This window comes from Nyctibius grandis, chromosome 3 (assembly GCF_013368605.1).
Source record: "Nyctibius grandis isolate bNycGra1 chromosome 3, bNycGra1.pri, whole genome shotgun sequence".
Lineage (NCBI taxonomy): Eukaryota > Metazoa > Chordata > Aves > Nyctibiiformes > Nyctibiidae > Nyctibius > Nyctibius grandis.
The window spans coordinates 79,696,100-79,718,574 of NC_090660.1; positions in this window are offsets into that span (position 1 = coordinate 79,696,100).

Consider the following 22,475-nt stretch of genomic DNA (forward strand, 5'->3'; position numbering starts at 1 on the left):
TTCTCCAAGCTAAAGAGACCCAGCTCCCTCAGCCTCTCCTCATAAGGGAGATGTTCCACTCCCTTAATCATCTTCGTGGCTCTGCGCTGGACTCTCTCTAGCAGTTCCCTGTCCTTCTTGAACTGAGAGGCCCAGAACTGGACACAATATTCCAGATGCGGCCTCACCAGGGCAGAGTAGAGGGGGAGGAGAACCTCTCTTGACCTGCTAACCACACCCCTTCTAATACACCCCAGGATGCCATTGGCCTTCTTGGCCACAAGGGCACACTGCTGGCTCATGTTTAGCCGGCTGTCGATCAGCACCCCCAGGTCTCTTTCCGCTGGGCAGCTTTCTAACCACTCTTCCCCCAGCCTGTAGAGCTGCATGGGGTTGTTGTGGCCAAAGTGTAAGACCCGGCACTTGTTCTTGTTGAATCTCATGCCGTTGGTCTCGGCCCATCTATCTAACCTGTCCAGATCCCTCTGTAGGGCCTTCCTACCCTCCAGCAGATCGACGCTCCCACCCAGCTTGGTGTCACCTGCAAATTTACTGAGGGTGCACTCAATCCCTAAGTTTAGATCATCTATAAAGATATTGAACAGCACCGGCCCCAGAACTGAGCCCTGGGGAACACCGCTAGTGACCGGCCGCCAGTTGGACTTTGCCCCATTCACCACCACTCTCTGGGCTCGGCCATCCAGCCAGTTTTTAACCCATCGAAGAGTCCACCCATCCAAGCCCCGGGCAGCCAGTTTGTCTAGGAGGATGCTGTGGGAGACAGTGTCGAATGCCTTACTGAAGTCTACATAGACTACATCCACAGCCCTGCCCTCATCTACTAAGCAGGTCACTTTGTCATAGAAGGAGACCAGGTTGGTCGAGCAGGACCTGCCTTTCATGAATCCATGTTGGCTGGCCCCCATGCCCCGATTGTCCTGCATGTGCCATGTAATGGCACTCAGGATGATCTGTTCCATCACCTTGCCTGGCACCGAGGTCAGATTGAATGGAAAACTAAGGCTTTACCAGATTTACATCTTGCATAGTAAACATAGATGCTCCTACACAATAGACAGTAACAAGCAAGGTAACAATTGTCTTGACTTTGCTTGCAGAAGATATCTGACAGCATTTAGCTTTTTATTTTCTTATGTTTCCTTCCTTATTTTCTATGACACCACAAACTGAAATATCACAGAACACTTTTATTTTTAGTTTTGTTTGTGTGTACAGCATAAACCACATTTAACACAGCAATTATTTATTAAGCATCTGTTATAATAATTTTAGAAATCAGAATGACTTTTCCGCACCCCTATTTTATATCTAGTCACTGGATTATCCAGGGATAAAGGCTGACTGGTACTGTAAATAGTAAGTGGAAATTGTTTAAGGAAACTTTACTATATGTCCCAAATTCAAACTTCTACAATCATGGAAGACAGATTTATTAGTTTAGAAGGCACCTTGGTTAGAGATGAAAAGCATGAAAATTAATGACAGGAGACAGAGGACTGTAAACAGCTGATGATTAAAGCTAAATATATAGATGAAAAGTCTCAGGATTCTGAAAATATGATTAAATTAGGGGAAAAAAAAACAAGCTCTGATATTCTTTTGTTAATTGAGGTGGAAGACAAGATCCATCATGATGCAGATGGCTGCAAATCTTAATACATTTTTGGTCTGTGTCTGAAGAGAAGCTGAATAGGGCTGCGGTTCTCTGAGTACCCAGGTGGCAGTTAGGTCTTAGGTGAGCCTGCCTTCATCTCTCTTGCATAACTGTTTTCCTTGATCTTCTTCCATATGCTGTTCAGACACTGCTGTTTCTGCAACCACAGGATGAACCAGATCAAGGAGTTTGCTTGGAGCTATCAAAGGGAAAAAAAAATACAGTGTGATTTTTCAGCTGGATTGTCTTCCATATATGATCCAAACTTTATTTTGTGTTTTGTGTCAAAAACAAGTTTACTGAAATACCCTCCAGATAAGAGCTTTTGGTCAGATCTTCACTGAAAAGCTATCAGAAATATGTTCAGGGATCATCAGCTTTAATTGTGTTCCAACTAGTTGTCCATCCATATGGGACAATGTTTTTCCTACCTCAGCTAAGCATGAAGGAAGCATCAGTGTGAGGAAAGTAGCAAGCAGACAATAAGATCTCTTTCAGAAAAATCTCCCTGCAATTTGTTGGGGAAGTGGGGAATCATCACCATACATAAAAAGGACTTTCAATGAGAGAGAGCAAGGAAAATTCATTTCAACCAATCAAGAAGACCTTTTCTTGACTATACACAATAGGTGTGAGAGGCATCAAATACAGTAACAGTGAACTGAGAGATCAAATATGGTAAATTAGCAATTATATCCTAATGGAGCATTTGTAGTGAAGTTGCAAAAGGATCTAGTTTTGTATATTGTCAGAGGTGTGGAAGAAGACAAAATTATTACTGATGAAGCGTGCAGATGAGAGAAAAATACTGAAGTGATAAATGGCAAATTTAGGTTGTTTTTGCTGAGTGATTTAGATCTTAAATAAAGGTGAATATGTCTGAGCCACTTTTTTTTTTCCCCTGAACTGCAGTGTTTTGTGAGTTTTGGTTGAGATCTCAAAAAGTATCATGCTTACAGTTTGAGAGGCCTATTTTAGAAAATGATAGTAAAAAGGACTTAGGAATTGTGCTGGATAATGAACTTAGTATGTACTTTAATTAGAATACAGTGCTGGTGAGGTTCTTGATCGATAACTATGAAAATTTTTAATAGCATTACAGAGATGTTACTACTTTTTGCATAAAGACAGAGAATGCTGTTACTTCAATATTGTTATTTGGCGATTGCCTGATACTTTGAAAAGCAGTACAGCAAATGCTGATGGTTTCAGAAGAGTTATTGGAAAGATCGAAGGCCAGAAAGCTAACTCACAGTGAGACACAAGAAAATCTGAGTGTGTTTGTCTCTGTAAAAATATAAGAAGACTTTATTTTTACACAACCTCTAGCAACTACAGAAGCAGAAAATTAATGATACTAGAGGTCCTCTTAATCTAACAGAAGGCAATGAGTTTCAATGATGAGGTCAAGAGATAAAACTAGAAAAATTTGTATCAAAAAGAAGTAATTTTCTTTTAACAGTATGTGTTACTGAATACTAGATTAACTTTTCAGGAGACATAGTAGATTCTTCATGCACCTGAAGTGTTTAGTTCTAAATTAAATATATTTCTAAAAAATAAACATAGATTAGAAGCTATAGCACAGAAGAAATACTTGATGATATACTTTGTTCTATGTAGAACAGGTAGAACTGCCATTCTCAACTTAAAAATATTAGTTTGTGATTTTGAGTATGAAGAATCATATTTTACACTTATGGGATATAACTGGACATCTTTTAAATACTGATGAGTGATTTTTTTTCTTTTTTTTTAAGGCTATTAAAAGTAGATTCAAACCACCTTCAGGGATAAATGAATACCGCATGCTGTCTTAGATCCTAACAAGTTTTTGCTTCTGAAGAAGAAACAATGAATGAGCATTAGCCTTAAAATTTATTTTTTTCAACTCCCTGTCACATAGCTCTCTCTGTTCTTTGAACAAAGGGAATTCGGTGAGTTAGATTTCAAAACAACACAAAGAAATGACATCTCAAGAAATGACCAAATAACTTGGAACTTCTGTCTCTCAAAAAAAATAAAAATAGTGCTTTTTGAGGGTCATTTGCCACACAGTTTGTTGGAGAAATAGCCGAACCGCTACTCAGAAAACAGCTGATCCCAGAAGAGGCTTTAGGAGATATCTAGATATTTGTCTTAGGAAGTGGTCATAAAAAACAGAGGTAATTCTGAATTCTTAGAAACTCTGCGATGTTGAGGTCCCAGGTTTGAAGAGAGGATTTGAAGAGGTCTCCCATAGGAGAGATGTCCATCCTTTCTCAAAAAATATGTTATTGAACTTAGGGAAACAATGTGAGAGTAATTTCTGGTTGTCTTTAAACTTGTTTTCTTCTCTAAATTGCATACAAATTAGCCATCTGGGATAGCTAATTCGATGGCTATTTGAGCTTCCTTTAATGTCATCCTTTTAGCAGGAACTCAGTCTTAGCTATGAAGTTGTGAAATGGCAAAGCTTTCAGCAGAAGTAGAATGCTTACATTTTTGGTTAATATTTTCACTTTTATATATAGTAAATAGTGAAACAGAACACTTACACTTATTTTAAAGAAAAGTAATATCAATATTTAAAAAAGCAAGAAGAATAAATAAAACGAATGCTTCTAAATACTTAATCACTGAACATTTAGAGAAATAAAAATTACTTCTTTTCTAAGGAGGCCTGCAGCTGGAACATTCAAAGTCTTCTTTGCATTCATAGTAACTGAAGAGTTTGATTAGGAGCAAAGTTAAACATGACAGTGAAATATCTGCAACTATGCTTATATATGTGCTTATTTAGAGGTTTTCTCTCTGACATATGTAGCTTTTATATATTGTGCTATTATATTATGTTGACCGGACACGTTGTTGACTACCAAACCAAAAGTGAATAACATTGACATCCTTATAACTGAACTCACAAATACTGGATTACAATAAACACATTAAAACCAGACATTTGAAAACGATTGACCCGCTGACAGAAGAGCTGCCTTTATCACAGAGGGATCATAAAAAAGACCTAAGAAGTAGAAGTTCCCAAAGACTACTACAGGCATTTTGTCTAAAAATTCGAAAGCTCAAGGACAAAATTGACTATCTTCAAAAGGAGTAATTTTTTTTTTTTAAAAAAAACAGAAGCCTGCATTGTAATTTTTAACCATATTTAGTTAATGGTTTATCTTATGTATCATAGATATCAGAAATGTCCTGTACTTTTTAAAGATTTCTGAAAAAGAGAATGTCATATTTCAACTTCAGTCTGATTTGGCAGATACCAATCCAGTCATGGACATCTCATGTAAAGTTCTATGCACTTGAATCTTTAGAAGAGACAAGTAAATATATTGCACAATCAGAGAAATTAATTAGCTCAACCAGAATGAAATAAAATTAATCAAGTAGTTATATAGACTTTTTGGAGATAGAATAATAGCACTATTATCCAATTGTGTCTTTACAGGTAATGAAGATATACCTCTGCTTTTTAGGATTACAAATGAGAAATTTCTTTTACATATAAACTTAATAAATCTTTTAAAATATTTCTGTTCACTGAAAATAAAATACAAATCACAAGTAGTGACATGTTCAGCATTTGAAATCTGGAAATGGAGCTATAATTTATGTTTCTTAAATGATAGATAACTGAATCAGGACATCTGGTATAATGTACAATAGTTTCTAATTTAAAACACGAGCTTGTGATGTAGAAAAATCAATACAATGAAAAATCCTCCAGAGTTGAAGAATGTGAGCAGATCATACAGTAACAAAAAGCTGAAGCTGCTAATACACTTGACCAACAGAAAAAAAAAATTCTGTTCTTGAAATTGAAAAACTAGACAAGACCTTACAGTTGCTGCATCTGGATGTAATAGCTTCCCAGCAGAAACACAAAGTGGAACTTGCTCAGCTAGAACAGCAGATAACACAGCTTGAAAGAGACCTTACAGATGCCAGGAAACTTTATAGTCAAAAAGATCGGGTATGCTTTTGCTACGAGAACGAAAAAAAACAGCTCTCTCTTTAGAAATCACATTGCAATACAGAATGTGAAAGAGCTGGGCATGGACTACTTCATACATATTTGTCACGAACTCTAGAGAAAAAAATATTTTATCACAAATTTTGTAAGTACATATTTCTCTGGTGTTTGTCTCTAAATTCAAGATATGTTACAGCTTGTGATAGCAACGCTGTCAAAGTGCACACTGATAAAAATAAAATGAATACAGTAATATGACTTCTGTTATGTTTGTAGATATTTTTATAAATGTATTTGCCAGTTTTAACTGCAAATCCCATTTATGCTCATTTTCAATGTCAGAAATCTACCTTGTTGTACTTCTCCTTGGGATAAAAGTTACATAGGCCTAGGAGTTTAATTTATTCTTTTTACCTTGCTTTGTGAATTCTTCCAGCACAAAAAATGTTCAGAAGGTGAAAAGGTTTGAGCTTTATTAGTAGCATAATATCCGTATCACTAAACTATACAGTGAGCAGAAATAATTTGTACCTATTTGGGAACTTTGCTGAATACATAATTCCGATTAGCAATGGCAGCATTAAGGATACTCTAACTGTTTTTGTCCTATTAAATTTTTTTATTAGTATACTGAAAATAATAAAAGACAACATCCCCCGGGTTCCAGAAAGAGATGTACAAGGTATAGGCTGTCTGCAGACAGCTTAGAAATCAACTAATGAGGAAGAAGTGTTGATTGTTTAATTTCTAATATTTTTTTTGTTAAACAAAAAAGAATAACAGAAGGGAATTAACCCCCCAACAATCTCTTCCTCGTAATTAGAACCTTTTTATTATTTACTGAATAAACAGAAGGAGATGGAAATATATTATTGTGGCAGGATATTATATGCTGTCTATTAAGTTTTACACACCAGAAAAAATATGTTAATACAAATAATTGTTGTCATGTTAACATCGCTGGTTTCAAGCTGACTGAAGCAATTTTACATTCTCAGTAAAGACTGTTTAACATTTTAACCAAAAACACTACAGCACGAATAATTAAAGGCTTAAGTTAAATACATAGACAGCCATTTAAATTTAGATCTGCAATAACATTTACTATTATTCTCTAAGGCTTTGACTGTGCTTGACAGAAACAAAGTACTCTGGGATTAATTTCAAGAAATGGTGCCAACTGTGTGCAATTTGCTGTAATTAAGACATGAAAGAGTACTAAATATTCAGATTAAAAGAAGCATGATGGAGTATGATAGAGAATCAAGGTGTGGCATCAAGCCAATAAAGCACAGTCACTCATGAATACTCAGTAGTGATTGATATGAAACTTATACCTGTAAGCTTGTAGCATGTACTTAAGAACTGTGTAGATAAAAATTAAAACCATGGCACTGTATCTTAAAGTAAAGGGCTCTTCGAAATCCAAAGTCCAAGTTGTATGTGGCATCTTCAAACAATAACAAAACAGAGTCTAAATACCATAGTTTTACACAGATAAGAAGTTTAAACCATGAGCGAAAAAAAGTAGCATGGTAGCTTTTTTCCTATGGCTTTGGGATATCCCTATGGCCACATTAACCTACTGTATTTGCCTGAGTGCCAAATGAAAGAGCTCTGTAGCAGTTGGTACCAAGAGGTTAAATATCCCTCCTCTTTTTTTTTTTTTATTCATCAAATCTTTTGCTTTTTTTTAAAGGAAAAGCATTCATTTAGATCAAACTGCATTTTCCACTTTTCTCTCAGAATTACATGGAATATTTCTTCTTGCCTTTGAACTTATAAGTATTGATTAATGATGTATTTATTGTAATACTGAATCTTTTCTTCAACAGACTTTTTAAAATTAAAGTCCTTGTAACTTTTTGATCCTAGAAGAGATGTGGGTACTTGACCCAGTAGCTAATGAGGTGCTGCATAATCTCACGTATCCTATAGCTCAAAATAGCAGGATGCGGTATAAAAAGTACATCATAAAAGGCACTATTGGAATGCTTTTTGTCTTCACAGGCAATACGCAAAAGAGATGACCTTCTGAGAAAGTCGGAAGCTGATTTCCTGCAGGCAAGGGAAGGTATCAAAGCAAAAGTGGCTGAGGTGGAGCACCCTGACAGTGTGGTCAAGAAACTGAAAGCCAGTATCCAGGACACACAGAAAGAAAAGAATCAGACGAAGGCAGAAACCACCATACTGAGAACTGAGATTCAGCAGCTAAATCAGGAACTGCAGGGTGTGCATAAGCAGTGCAGAAAGACAGGTAATAATGTACTAAAATAGTAATATTACAGAAATGAGAATTTGGCACAATCTAATGGAATAGAGTTTTCAGTCATATGGGCATATGATTGTTGTAATCAAATGAGTATAAAAGGTTCCCTGTTCTGCTTTAGGGTAAATTTACAGCTATAGATGGCGACTTCATCAAAACTAAATAAACACAACTGATTTTTTTTTAATTTCTGTTTCTGTTGTGTAATCTTTGTATTATTTTGGAGAAACATCTATTTCTGTCCCAGAACACCTGCTCATTTACTGTCAAGGCACAGTGTAATTTGGATTTAACAAGTTTGGTATCATTGTTAATATTTTAGGTGTCTTTTTAAACCGGTATGATTAATCCCCAGTATAGATAAATTAACAGCTTTAGCAGTAGCGCACTAATGAATATAGATTTTTTTTTCAAGAGAACAATGTCCACAAAAGCAAAATAAGATACAAAAAACAAGCAATCATTCGATTATGGGAAATAAATTTCTTTAAATAATTTTTGGTTGGTACTTTTGGCTTTTACACTGAACATCTGTGCTGGAACTAGTTTTCAAAATAAGCAAATGCAACAAGGAAATTGCATTATTAATATTTTGAAGTCACAGTATAGTAGAGCTTGAAATATACTACTTTTACCAAATAAAATATTAATGAAGTCATTCGGAACATAATAGACAGCCTGTGTCAACCCCTTAATTTTCTCTTCCACTATTCACAACATTGCCAGATACGTGTTTCTGGATAAAACCCCCTAGAGGTCTGCTGCAAATTCTTTTTCAATACAACCAGATCATTGCAGATAATTGTATTACACAGGGTATTGATCCAAAATCGTTGTGCACCGGAAACATCTGAAAAAACATGATTATAGCTTTCTGTTTATTGTTCGTACATCATATAAGCAGGCTTTTGTGTGAATCACCTGTAAGAAAGGCAAGGTGGAAACATCAGAGAAATTACCTCTTTACAAGAATCTATTGATCACTTTAAATCAAAGAAGTATGTTTGACATAAGATTACCTGCCAGTTTGAACATTAGGTACACTGTGTTATAGCCTGGGGCAGTTGTAAGTCTGACAAAGGGATTGTAAATAAAGCATGCAGCTGCTAGCGCCTCTGGCTTGGGATCAACCAAGGCTCAAGTCCAAGGCATAGGTAAACTTAAAATAATTTAACCCTTTTTTACCAGGACATTGTGAGTTAAAACAGACTATTAAAAACAGTGACTAAATAACCTTTTGTATGTTTAAATAGGTGTGCCAGTTACAAAATATGCATTGTTGGATCAGTTTACAGATCAAAACTGATGTAAATAAAATAAATTTTGGAAGATAATTCGATCTCCAGGCAACAGATCACACCTCTAAACTACTTCTAAGAACTTTGAAAATATTTTTAAAGATCCATTTCTGGATAATACAGACAATGATATTTCAAATAAAATTGACAATGACTTAATAAGACCTGAAATTTGAATAAACTTAATTTGACATACAAAGGATTGTCTTCTGTAAAAAAAAAATCAACAGCTGAAAAACTTTAAAGGGAAGAGGTAAGTATTATATGTGAAAAGATTTACCATTCTTTTGGTTTCAAACCCAGATTGAATAGTAGGAGTTCACAGATAATTAACATTACTCAAATAAGTAGTCATATTGGTTTCAATAATACCATCCACCACAGGAAATTTACGTACACATGTATTGCAGAAATGGGTCCAAAATGCACTGACAAATAGAACTTTGTTGTATATTATATTTCTTATTGAATGTTGGCAGCTTAGGCTTCTCTGTATCAAAATTGCTCATTTTTAGATGTGAAAGCAAACCTGTTTTAAGTTGTTTATTAGACTGTACTTTTTTAAACATGTGTTGACATGAATAACCGTTTAACTCATTAGTTCACAGAGATTCAGATTCGCTTGATACTCAGTAAAGATGAGTTGTGGGTGATATATACTCTTTGTTAAACATTTAGCTGTTAATGTTAGCTGTTTGCCTTCCTGAGGCACAAATTTAAACAGTTTATATACAGTACTTTTTACTTACAGAATTACTGACTGTTGTTTTGTGAGAAGTGGGGTTCTGTTCCTGTCAATGAGAAAAGAACAAAGCAATTTTTTTATATAAAGAAACTGATCTTCTGGATGTTCCGAATTCATAAAGGTAGATATGATGGCTGAATTTAAATCCCGTGCGTATGGTGAACGTTGTCAGACATTAAAGACAATAAATGCAGAATCATGTTAAGGGAGCACAAATGTTTTTCTTTAAAGGATTCTATCTGTCTAAGCCTGGAAAATACTGTTTTCTGATTTCATTGAAGCCTGGTGTACTTATCACTCTGTAATATTATACTACAGCACGTTAAAAAAAAAAGCTTTTTTATTTATGATCATGTGAACTCTTCTGTTATGTTACTTATTAAACTGCTATCACTAAAGGCTTCTTCATTTCTTAAATTTTCTGGTGTCAAATTTCAAAATAATTTTAATATTACATAATGAAGGGAATGTGTGCTATAAAATGCTTGTTGTGAAGCACTTGTTTTAATGTTAGTTTTATTCCACGATATCTTAAACCTAGTAACTAAATGTGCCTATATGCCTGAAGCCATATATTTATGAATGAGTATAAAAACAAATACATGTGTGTGGATTTGTGTCTGCGCATGTACACATACATCTGCACACCCCCACAAACTCACGCATGCACATACTAAGGGTTAAATACTTAAATTAAAACCTATGTACATATATCTTTTAGGAAAATGGTCAACAAAGAACAAAGGAAAAATGTCTTTGTCTTAAATCACTTATTTTTCTGAGAGAGCTGGTAGTGTACCGCTATGGTTTCTTTTGGTCTAAGGAAAGATTGCCATCTATTGGATGACCTTGGAAAAGAACGTGTTTTTACTATGTATGTACTCTAATTCATGAAAAATCGTAATGAAATTGAAGACTTTGAGCTTAAATTGTATATGTTATGATTGTGAAATGGTAGAAAAGCTGCTATCTTTTCAAAACTGCGATTTTGTATCCTAGAGTGACTTACATTGCAAAATACGAAGGCAATAGGTGTTTGCTTTAGAATGAACTAAGTACTGAATGTGTGTATATACAGTAAGATTTGGTAGCAGTTTAAATATTTGCAGAATATTGAATCCAAGTTTCTTTATTTAAGTTTACTGGAATACAATGAAGGAGACTTAAGCCAGCTATTAATATATTTGTGTCATATTTTCCTCTCAAGATTTGGGGACCAAATGATGCTTTTCTCCCAAAAAACAGTATTTGCCCAGCTCTTACAGACACTTACACTTCATTGCATTTAAAACAAAAATATCACCCGGCTTGGGTTTAAAATATAATCCTTTCTTTTTTTTTTTTTTTATCTTTCAGCCCAAGAACTTGCCAGTCACGATGAAAAACTTCTTCTAATGGAATCCAGCTTGAAAGCAACTCAAGAGCAGCTAAGTGAGCAAATAGCAGAAACAGTTCACCAAGAACAGAACAGTAGAAAATCACAGACAGAGCTGAAGACCCTGAGAGAACGTATTATAGCTTCCGAAGAATAATTTAGTGATTACAAGTGAGTTACTGCTTTTTCCATATTTGAGAAACAGAAGACATTAAAGTAAACAGTAAATCCTTTTTAATATGTGCTGTATTAATCATTTCTTTCAGGTAAGAGGTAGTGTAAATGTGTTCTAGAATTCTATTGAATAAACTATTAAGTCTAAATGATTGATTAATGTATGCTTTAAAATATATTCTACACTTAAAAATTTGAATGTTGCAAAAATACTATTATTGCTGGTCTGTTTTACTTTTGAAATTATAAAGATTCTGTAGTGTTGAAGTAGAATAGTATATGTAATTATTTATCACTTATCTGTTAATGGTATTAACATCTTCCTCTTTTTAGAGACCAAAGGTTACATATGGGTCTTATTGTCTTTCTTTTTTTTGTTAAAGAAGCTGACTCTAAGCAAGACACTACCAAATTAAAGGAAATTTGGTGTTTGAACTTTTAGTCACAACAGCAAGGCACATATGAGATTGCTAACATAAAGAAAAAAAAATGCATACTGCATATTTTAGAAAAAGTTTACACTGGAAAAAGTATTTCTGCTCTTATCAGCCAAATTTAGCATTTATTAGATTTAATGTTAACTCTCAGGATTTAATTAAAAAGTACCAATGTTCAACAATTAGCTTTTATAACTTAGCTTAATGTTAACTATATTTTTATATTGAGCCACAAACTGATTAATTATTCATATTTTTCAAGATATAGAGTTTGGTAAAAATTACTCACTTCTGTTGATTCTTTTTGTATGCAAACAGTTACTCTCTTCTTACTAAAGTTATGTTATATTAAACAATCACTAAATATACAGACAAAATCTCAAGCTGTTTTGTAATATCACAGAGCACAGATGAATACTTTATACATATAAAGATACCTTGGCTGCAAAAAGAGGTCTGTTCATTTAGTGGTGGACTGAATATTTAAAGCTAAATGCTTTATCTCAGATTTGTGGTGAATATCAAAAACTATCTCAACAAAACTACTCTGAGAGAAGGTTTGCTAAGTTCAGATGCAGTAAACATCATGCGTCTAAAATCAAAATATGATAATGTATGCTTAGTGTAAATGGCTTTTACACTGGACTTCATCCTTTCTGTAGTTCAAATGTGCTAAGCTAATTTTTCTGCTGAAGCTTCATGGAAAAAACATTGTCTTCAGTAATGTGTCTTCATTTCTTTAAATAAAATAACTTGGTGGTTTTCAGCCTGTAGTTATATCTCTAAAGACATTACTAGTACTTCTCCAGGGAGAATAGCGTCACTGGTTTACTTTCCTAACCTGTCTTGAATCTTTTGCCACAGTGAGTTTCCTTAACCATTTCAAGTGATTCCTCAGTTGTCAAAATGCCATGTTATGCCAATTCTTGTGGATACTGCTTTGAAAATAAAAAGGTTACAAACTTCTAGGACTACTGATTGTCGTAACTTAGTGAGAGATAGTGTGTGTGGGGGGGGGGAGGTTGAAACTCCCAGCTGTAACTGATTGATTGTGTGATGAAATATAGCTTTTGAGAGAGCAGGAATTTTGCAAAAGTTCAGTGAAATGAGTTTCACTAATGTTGAAATAGAAGGCCAAATGATAATCATTAGAAGACTTTCAGAGGGGGTTTTTTAAAAGTTTTATATTATACTTTGTGTGAACAAATAAAACTTGAATGAATCTGTTAACATGCAAAAATTATTAACTAACCTACTTTTTTCTGTTCTGTTTTCTACATTTGTCTGGTGACTTTAGAATGTTATTACTTTAGTACATGAGCATAATAAACTTGGAGTTAGGGGAGTCTTTTCTTAGCTCTATAGATTATAAAAAATATTTTTAATTGACTCTTAGGTTAAGTTTTAACCTTACATTTGTGATACCATTTCTTTTTAAAAGTACTCTGACTCATTGCTGCACGATCACAGCCTGCAAAGAATTTATTGAATCTGGAAAATTAAAACTGCAGATTTAAAACAATAGTTTTAATAAAGCTGATCTAATAAAGCTAAAAACTAAACAACAAAGTTGGAGATTTTAAATATTGAAATTCCCCTTTAAAGCCACATCTTACTGTGCACGTCATTCTGTGCCAATCTGTATCTGCTCTGTTCTGTTCCTTGGGAGACAGAAAGAACAATGGATCTCTGTCCCCTGGGTCTTCTGGGACAGGGAATGTCATAAGGGTTATGTTCAGTCACTATGAAGGGTACCGCATGTGCTGTAAAGTAGCATCCCTTTGGCGCTGACTTTTTCCAAAGTCATACAGTCCTGGACTTTACCCACCTTCCTACTTAGTGTATCTGGCAAATGCAGCTGGTATCAAGGCGAGAGCATAGGACCATACAAAGAAAAATGCAGCACAGCATAAATTGGTCAGTTAAAACCACACGGAGAGCTGATATTCTGCTATAGCTGTTGTGGGGCCTTTGAGGGGAAAAGTCCATTTCTATATGCTTTTATTTCCTTGTTGTGAAATCGTACATTAAAAGTTATTTTTCCTGGAAGTGGTGAGAAAAGGAAATGGTTGACTAGGTTTTAAAACAATAAAAGGTTCATTATATTGATTGGTTAACCAGAATAAAAATATTTAGTTTTAAAACAGAATAAAATGTTTTCTGCTAATTTGACAGGATGTCCAAAATGCATGCATTTCAGAGGGAAACAACTGAAAGTTGCTAGAAGTCACAAGCTTTGTTTGTTATATGCTTATCCTGGATGAAATAAACCTAATGTAACTCGCCCCCACCCCCCAATATAAGCCTGTTACACTTGAAAGATTTGTTCGGAATGTCCAGTGGGAACCTGGAAATCGTAATAATTTGTAGTATCGATTGTGTGAAGCTATGCAGCTGGGGCCTCTAGTGAATAGACAGGAATAGACATTTTATTGATTAACTTTTACAGTCATATTTTCAGGACTCTGCTGCAACATAATTTTCACTTTCCAGCTTTGTGCTGCTGCATCATGAAACTTGGATTCTTCTCTCTTAACATTTACCCACCTGAGGGAAACAGTATGGGCTTGTCTTTTTTAAGCTGTGCTCTGCAGAAATGCGTAATATTTGGTGCAGTGAATTCTTCTAAATCTCTCCTCTGCTGTCACAGTAAAATGAAAAATCTTCACAAGTGATGTTAGTAAGTATTGCATAAGTTGAACCCTCCCCCCAACCATATACTAGATGCTATTGTGTGCTACCTTCTAGTGATTCTTATCCTTCTTTGCATTTTCATTTTTATTTTCTAAGTGGCTGAGATTGTGGCAAAAGCAACCCCCCTCCTTACACCCACAAATTACAGAAGGAATTTGCCCCATAATGAAATAGGTGCTTTTATTAGTTAGTGAAATTTTAAAAGGAGAAGACAGAATGCTCCCCTGAAAATCTGAAATGAATTATCAGTAAAAACCAATTTGTTTACAGGAGTGACATCCTGCATCGACTAAAATTCTTTATAAAATACTGAGAGGGTAGGATTTCAGTACAATTACTAATCAATCATTAAAAAAATGTATGTATACGTACTGAAGTCTTAAATAGGCAAATCTTAGAAACCATTATTTTGCGTTTCTGAAATTATTTATTTCCAGAAAGGAAGAAAAATGGCATTGTGCCATTGTGCAAGGAACTGTTGCGTATTTTCTCCTTTTTTCAGTGTGGGTCACTTTCTACGTTAGATGCCTAAGCCATTTCTCTTTCATGCACGTACACAATTACTAGTGAAAATCCTGATCCTTTTTTCTTCATTTAGTGACTATTTTTTATTATTAGTTACTTTATGTGCTTACTTTCACTTGGACCGTGTTTTTAACATAAGTTTAATAACAACTTTCACAAAATAGGCCAAATATTCATCATCATCATCACTGGTGCTGATATGATTTAAACCTCTGTCATCCCATTATTTTTTCTAAATTATGTTAGTATTAATGTCTTCTAATTATATAAATCTTTAAGATATTTGTGGTCATGTCCTCTTTTGTCCTTCCCCTCTCATCAGAGACATCACGGTGCGCACCGTATAGAGGTACAACTGAGGCAGAAATGCTCCCAGCCATTACAAAAGGTTCACTTTGTTTACCGTTGTCAAATGTATGACTGAATAATTCTTATTTTCTCTTAAAAAATCAGGAAAAGTGTGGAGAACTTTAAGGCAAGAATAACAGCATCAAAGCAAGAGGAAGAATAGCAGCTTAAGGACTCGGTGTAGACTGGACCTGAGATAACCTGGAATAAGCAGAAATATTCTCAATCAGGTGAAGAACTAGAAAATTTGAAGAAGTGGGTAAGTTTCTTTTTATGCATGGAAAAATAATGCATTATCTAGCAAGCTGAGTGAAGTGGTATCAGATCTCAATGGCATTCTAGGCCTCAGTCTTTCAAACATATATGAATGTCAGCAGTTTCACAAAACCAATTACCCTATAAAGGTGAAAAGCTGTTCACAAGTTTGCAAGATTGAAGAGGAAAACTTTTAATATTAACTATCGCTCATGATTTTATTTTGTAGTTGTGATGCTTTATTATAGAAGTAGTGAATTATGATGTAAGCATTACAGGAAATCAGTGAAGTGATGGACTCTGTATTTTAATTCAGATTAATTTAATGGAAATCCAAATGGATATGTGTGTGTGTGTGTGTGCGATTTAGTTAAAGAAAGGGAAATGGTATTCCCTTTTCTGAACATTTGTGAAGATGTTTAAATGAGATCAAAGTAGTAATACAGTAAGTTTTATATGTTCGAGGTAGATAATCCCCTAAGCGCTCAGGACTCCATGAATAGCATGTTAACTGCATTGTTAGATTTTATATTTAGTTTCTTTTTCCTTTTCTATTTTGACATATCCATGCTAAGGCTTCTTACAGCTGTGATAACCTTTCCGTTATGACTTAAGCAAGGTAAACTTTAAAATTTGTAAGAAGTTAAAAAAATGGAAATGTTTTAAATGTTTATCTATATTAAATAAATTAGATACCATGTATAAAAAAATGTTTCTCAGCTAGTGCAATTTTTTCAACTTCAGGACTAGTTACAGTTCTTGAATTTGATTGGAGAATTCTAAGATTTACAGTGACATAGCTGAAGGCCGGTGGGCTCCGTTACTTTATCTGTTTCTCTCAGAGAAATTGAAAATCTGAAAAATTTTAATAAGCTTGTACCATTTAGTTTGATTTTAATGCAGAGGCAGTAAAACTGTAAACATAAAACTATAAAGCTATAGTCAAGGAGTCCACAAACCCTTTGTTTTCTAAATATTACTGGAAGAATGAAGACCTGAATACATGAAAATTTGTGCTTATTCACTTTCACAGTACCTATGAAACAAATACTTAAACGAATAAATTAAATAATAACAATAATATAGGAGATGACTGTCCAGGTATAGGATATGATCCTATACATATGTGTCTTCCCAGACACTATAGTTACTACTGGGAAAAGCTGAACTGATTGCAACGGAAATATACCTGACAGTAAGCATTTGCAGTGGCAGGCAAAATTATTTAAGAAAAGAGAATATAAAATTAAGAAAGACAGATGGACTCATAAGAGTGAAATACAAATAGTCTGAATCAGGATTGATTTCAACATAATGTGGTGGAGGAATCCCCATTTATTGATCAACTTTAAAACCCATGCACAGCACTTAAAAAGATAAAGTAAGCAAGGTCAGATAATCAAAGCATTTAAATAGTAAAAACAGCAACTGCCACTGTAGACTGCTAAAATAAATCCATAATACAAATTGCTTTAGCAAAAAGTGGATGAGCAGCTGATCTTCCTATTGAACTTTTATACTGTTCAGTGACCACACTGGGAAAAGGATTGGGAGAAATGCCTTGAAGATCAATATTGAGTGAGATGTAGCAGGGATTCATTCTGAACATGAAAGAATTACAAGTATGAGAGTAGAGATCTTGAGGAAATGTCATCAAGAAAGGACTGTTCTTTTAAAATATCACACATATTATACAAACATTACATTAGTTGATATTCTATTGTGATCTCTGGGCATTGAAAGCTTATTAAATCAGACAGTTATTGCAAAACATGAAAACAGGACAAAGAGAACTAATAATTTTAGTGAAATTACTTCTAAGAATTTAATAACTTCTGTCTTCAAACCAAGGAGATTTTTAAACATATTAATTAATATAGTATACAGTTGAGGCTTGTACTTTCCAGCCATATGTATGTCAAGTTTTTTGTTGAATAGAAATGATAAACCAGAACATTTTTTTGTTTCTTTTTTTTTTTGGATTCTGTTGTTTTTTTTCTGAGTTCAACATGCATCTGTAATTAACATGTTGAATGTGCTATTTCTTCAAATCTGTTCTAAATTGTATTTTCACAGACATTTTTAATGTTTTGTAGAAACTAGAATGATCTATTGCAAGTGGTCCAAATTTCAATTCCTCCTAAACCTTTATAGACTTTTCATTTTAAAATAGATGTTAAAAATGTGCTATAGCTTTAATTTATATGTTATTTTTTCCAGTACCATTTGAAAAGTATTTATGAGAAAGAAATACTAGATGTAGTAGTACTACAGTAGCTCATTGTTTCATATCTGTTGTATTCATTCACAGTTTTATTATATCATTGCATAAGAAATACCGCATTTTCATGGACATATCGCCCCATTTAAATGCAGGATCCTGCTTTTTTTGTTTTCGACTATGATCTTCCTTTCATTTCAGGTTCACCACCTTACTTATAAAATAAGTGTTATTGTTAGAAAGTAATAATTCAAGATTTGAAGGTATTTATATTTCAAACAATAAAATAAAGGAAAATTAAAACTAGAGTATCTCAAGGATACACAAAATACTTTTTTTTTTGCATAAGTAAAGAGTCCGTTCACGTTTTCTTTGAAGGCCTTATTTGACAAAAGATATTAGAGGAACTGATTCTCAAAATTATAAAGTTTGTTCACTATGGCGACTATACAATACACCTTCTTGTAATGAATAGTTATTTACAACTGATATTGGTTCCATATTTGCTGTATAAATTGCTGATTACAGAAATTTCAATGGCATAATTGTGAAACAATATTTGTAGTTGTCAGAGAAAGGTCAGCTTATTTGCATTCATTAGGAACTTGGAGGGCCATACAGCATGCTTTTCCTTTGGGATGCTTAGTTATTGATTTGTATATAGCTGTAGGAAAATTAATTAGAATTATATTTCATTTACCACTCGAGGCTGTATAATAATAATTAGAATAATAACAACAAAGTTCTACATCAAAAAAATTTGAACCAGCAAATTAAATAATTGTCATTTTTAAAAATTAAAATTGTTAGATTTAACGTATTTAAAATAATCTGTTTTGAATAGCTTGAGGAAATCTCTTAGACAATTTTTGATAATACTCACAGTACTTTTATTTGCACAAAAATGCATAGGTGCTTACATTAATGTGACATGAAGTATCAAAACTTTTTTGTTTAGGAATGATCTTTAAAGATGCTTACAAATGCAGAAAACATTTAATCATATGCTTAACTTTCCTTATATAGTGAAATTTTCTTATATAACTCTATAATTGTTAACTTCAAAACTTAATTTAAGCATATGAATAATCCTGTCCTAATAAATGAGCTTACTTTTATACTCTAGTTATTAAAGACCTTTAAAGACCAAGACCTATATAAAATAGTATGGAAATGTTGTAACCGTTGTTGACTGCTAGCTCCTTAGGTCTGAAAAATGTGAGTAGTGTCTTCAAAAAAGTCTACACGGGAACCATGCCAACAATGTGGGACCAGAAAAGCAAATTGTCAGACTGAGACAAAACTTTGTGGATATGGAGAAAGAGGTGGAGAACTTCAGATTTACACATAGCAGTGATGCTCAGATGGTATACATTCATGTATTTGATATCCTGTTTGTATTATATTGGGAAATACTGTACATGATTAGTGCATATTTCTGTGAACTTTTAACACTTTAAATGGATTAGAATGTCTTATTTTGATCATATCCATATTGTTCATTGTGATAAGATTGGGTCCTGAGTCATTAAAAAATGTTTGGCTTATTTCCATTACATTCAAGCATGTTTTAAGTAGAAAAATACAGAATACAGTTTTCCATATTGTGCATATATAACACATGTTTGAGATTAATCAAATCATAGTCACCTCTAATTAACAGCAGGGAGTAATTCCAACATGGGACAGAGCCAGATGACGAAGACATGAAGCATATATATTTAAAAGATGCAGCATACTAAGAAAACTAAAATAGCTTATGACTGCCTTAAGAATACTGAAAATTTTTTAAACTTGTGGTTCTCTGCGTGTGATCAATACAAACTAACAGGTAGCCTAAGTTTTGTTTTGCTTTGTTTTTTAGCTTGGACAAGTTTTTTCAGAGCCAAACAATTGTGTAGGTAAATATAAAATATTCTCTCAAAGTCAATCTTTTTCTCTTCTCCCTCCATGATTACTAGATTAAAAAAAAAAAAAGAGAAAAGGGAAGACCTTTGCAACTTCAGATCAGCAGCTTTTGTTATGATTTATGAAAGTGTGTTATTTGTACACGAAAATGCTGTCATTTACCTTAGACCTTAGCACCAGAAGAAAGACAATGATCAAGGAATTGATCAAGGTAAGTTGTCTGCAGGTCTCTTTCCTCTTGTGTTGTTGGAGTAGGAAGTTGTATAGTTGATGAAAAAGAAAACTCTAGGAAAAAAAAATAAAGTGATCATGTGATGAAGACAGTTGAATACTGAGCTGGAGAACTAGAGATATTTTCCTGGCCTCTCCCACAGAAATCAAGCAAGATACTTCATGTAAACTTTTCTGAATATCCAGTCTGAGATTCTGCCATCTGATCTGTAGTTGACTGAACTTTCCCAAGTACAACTGTAGCCAATGATAATTTACTTTAAAGAGTTAAAGATCTTTACAAAGAAGCATCAACAAAAGACGTGAGAAAACAAGGTTCAGTTCTGCCCTTTGTCTGACTGGGGATTTGCACCAAGGTCATCCACATTGCAGGGGAGGACAATACAAGTTTTTTCTCTCTCTGATTCAATAATTGCTAAAATTGCCTATGAAAAGAAGACTCTTCAAGAAAGACTGAGACAGCAATCCCTCTCAGAATAACATGGAATGATGTTGGTTCAAACTACTTCAAACTAAAAGAGAAATTAGTCTGTGTTCTCACATATCCCAAATGAGCATTCTGATAGAAACTAATTTCACATTTTATTTTCACTTTATGTGAGCCTCCTTATCTTCTTTTACCCCATGTCCCCAAATCTGTTTGCTTCAACTGCCTATCTGTAAAATTATATTAGAGCTATATTCTCACATCATGGGATGCTGATATTTATGAAACACTCGGACACCATTGTGCTGAAAATCAGTAGCTATATTTATAGTTTCTTTTTAGTTGTGTCAGCATGTGAGCCCTGTTTCTCAGTTCAAATTGTGTAAGCTGGTGCATATTGACATTGTCTGCAGGGTGCAGATTCAGAGTTTGCCACTGAAAAGACTAGAAGTTTGCTCCAGGATCTTGTTTTGGATTTATCTAGTTTGTGCAGGGTGCATGATCAGGGAATTAAAAAAAAATTATGTGTGAATTTCATTTGAAGGTTTTGGAAACACATAGAGAACCATATGAGCCAAAGATATTTTTTGTTCAGATCAGCACTTGAATACTGTATTTTGAACACTGAAAGATACATGATAAGAAATCAAAATGCTGAACTATTTGCCCCGGAATGATAAAAATCACCATATAATCTGGATGTTTAAAGGAAGTGATAATATCAAGTGATAAAGCTACAAACATGCAAATATGTATACATAAATTGGACAGAAATTAAGATACCTGGCATCCTTATTTCTGATGTATCGTGAATGCTGAATATTTGACTTTGCCACAGTGTTTTTTTTTTAAAAGTAAAATCAGCATCAGAGCCTGCTCTCAAGTCAAATAGATTTCAGGAAGTACCCAGTCTAAAAAGTAAAATCAGATTCACCTCTTTCATATGGAAACATTTCAAAAGGAACAGCTGTGAAAGGATTCTTTCCTTGGTGTGGTGTGTTGTCTGACTTGATGAGGTCAGACAGAGATTTGGCAAGCAGATACATTCTCTAGCAGGGAAATAATTTTTGTCTTCTTTGGCCACCTTGTGCCAACCAAGGTAATGTGTGCTAAAACCACACAGGTCTGTCTGAAAAATTCTCTTAATTCTGTATTTCCAAGACAGCAAAAAGACAGGTTAAGTAAGAGCCATAGCAAGGCACTGCCCTCCTCCAAGACATCAGAACTTTTCAACAGAATGGATATAAAACTAAGATAAATGGTATCTCTCTCTCTCTTCATACACACACTCACATATATTTGTTAATATCATTCTTAGAAATAACCATATTATTTTCATTTACATTTTCCAAGATAATTTGGCCTTGAGCAAAAACTCAGCAAAACAAATTTCAATCCAAACAGATGAAGTTTGGCAAAGCTCTAGGCAACTGAAAGCCATCTCTAATGGAAAACTTTATGATATGCAGCAGAATGATATACCGCTATAATACCATCCTGCCAATAAATGCAAATAGAACAACTGAATTTCTTGATGACATCATCTTGCTGAAAGTGGTGAGAGTATGCAAAGGTTTTTTAGCTCATAGACACCTGAAAATAACAAACCCTAATGAAAGAAACTTAACCTTGACATAAACTTAATACTACCTTGCCTATAATTTTCAGAGCTGTATTGTATGTTAGTCCTTTAAGGATAAGCTTCAGCAATATCATTGAAAAATTCAAAAGAATTTTTAAAGCAAGGAAAACATGTTGCTCTTTTTCTTGAATTCTTTCAAAATTGTACTCAGAGATTTATGAGGAATGGACTTTAAATTGTCATCTGTTGTTATCATCAATAAAAGCTATAGCAGCCAGCATCTTCTTCTAAAACCAAGAAAAGGCTTAAGAGGAGGCCATGGTTCTGTTCAATTTAAGTTTTTATTTTAAGTTAATTGATTT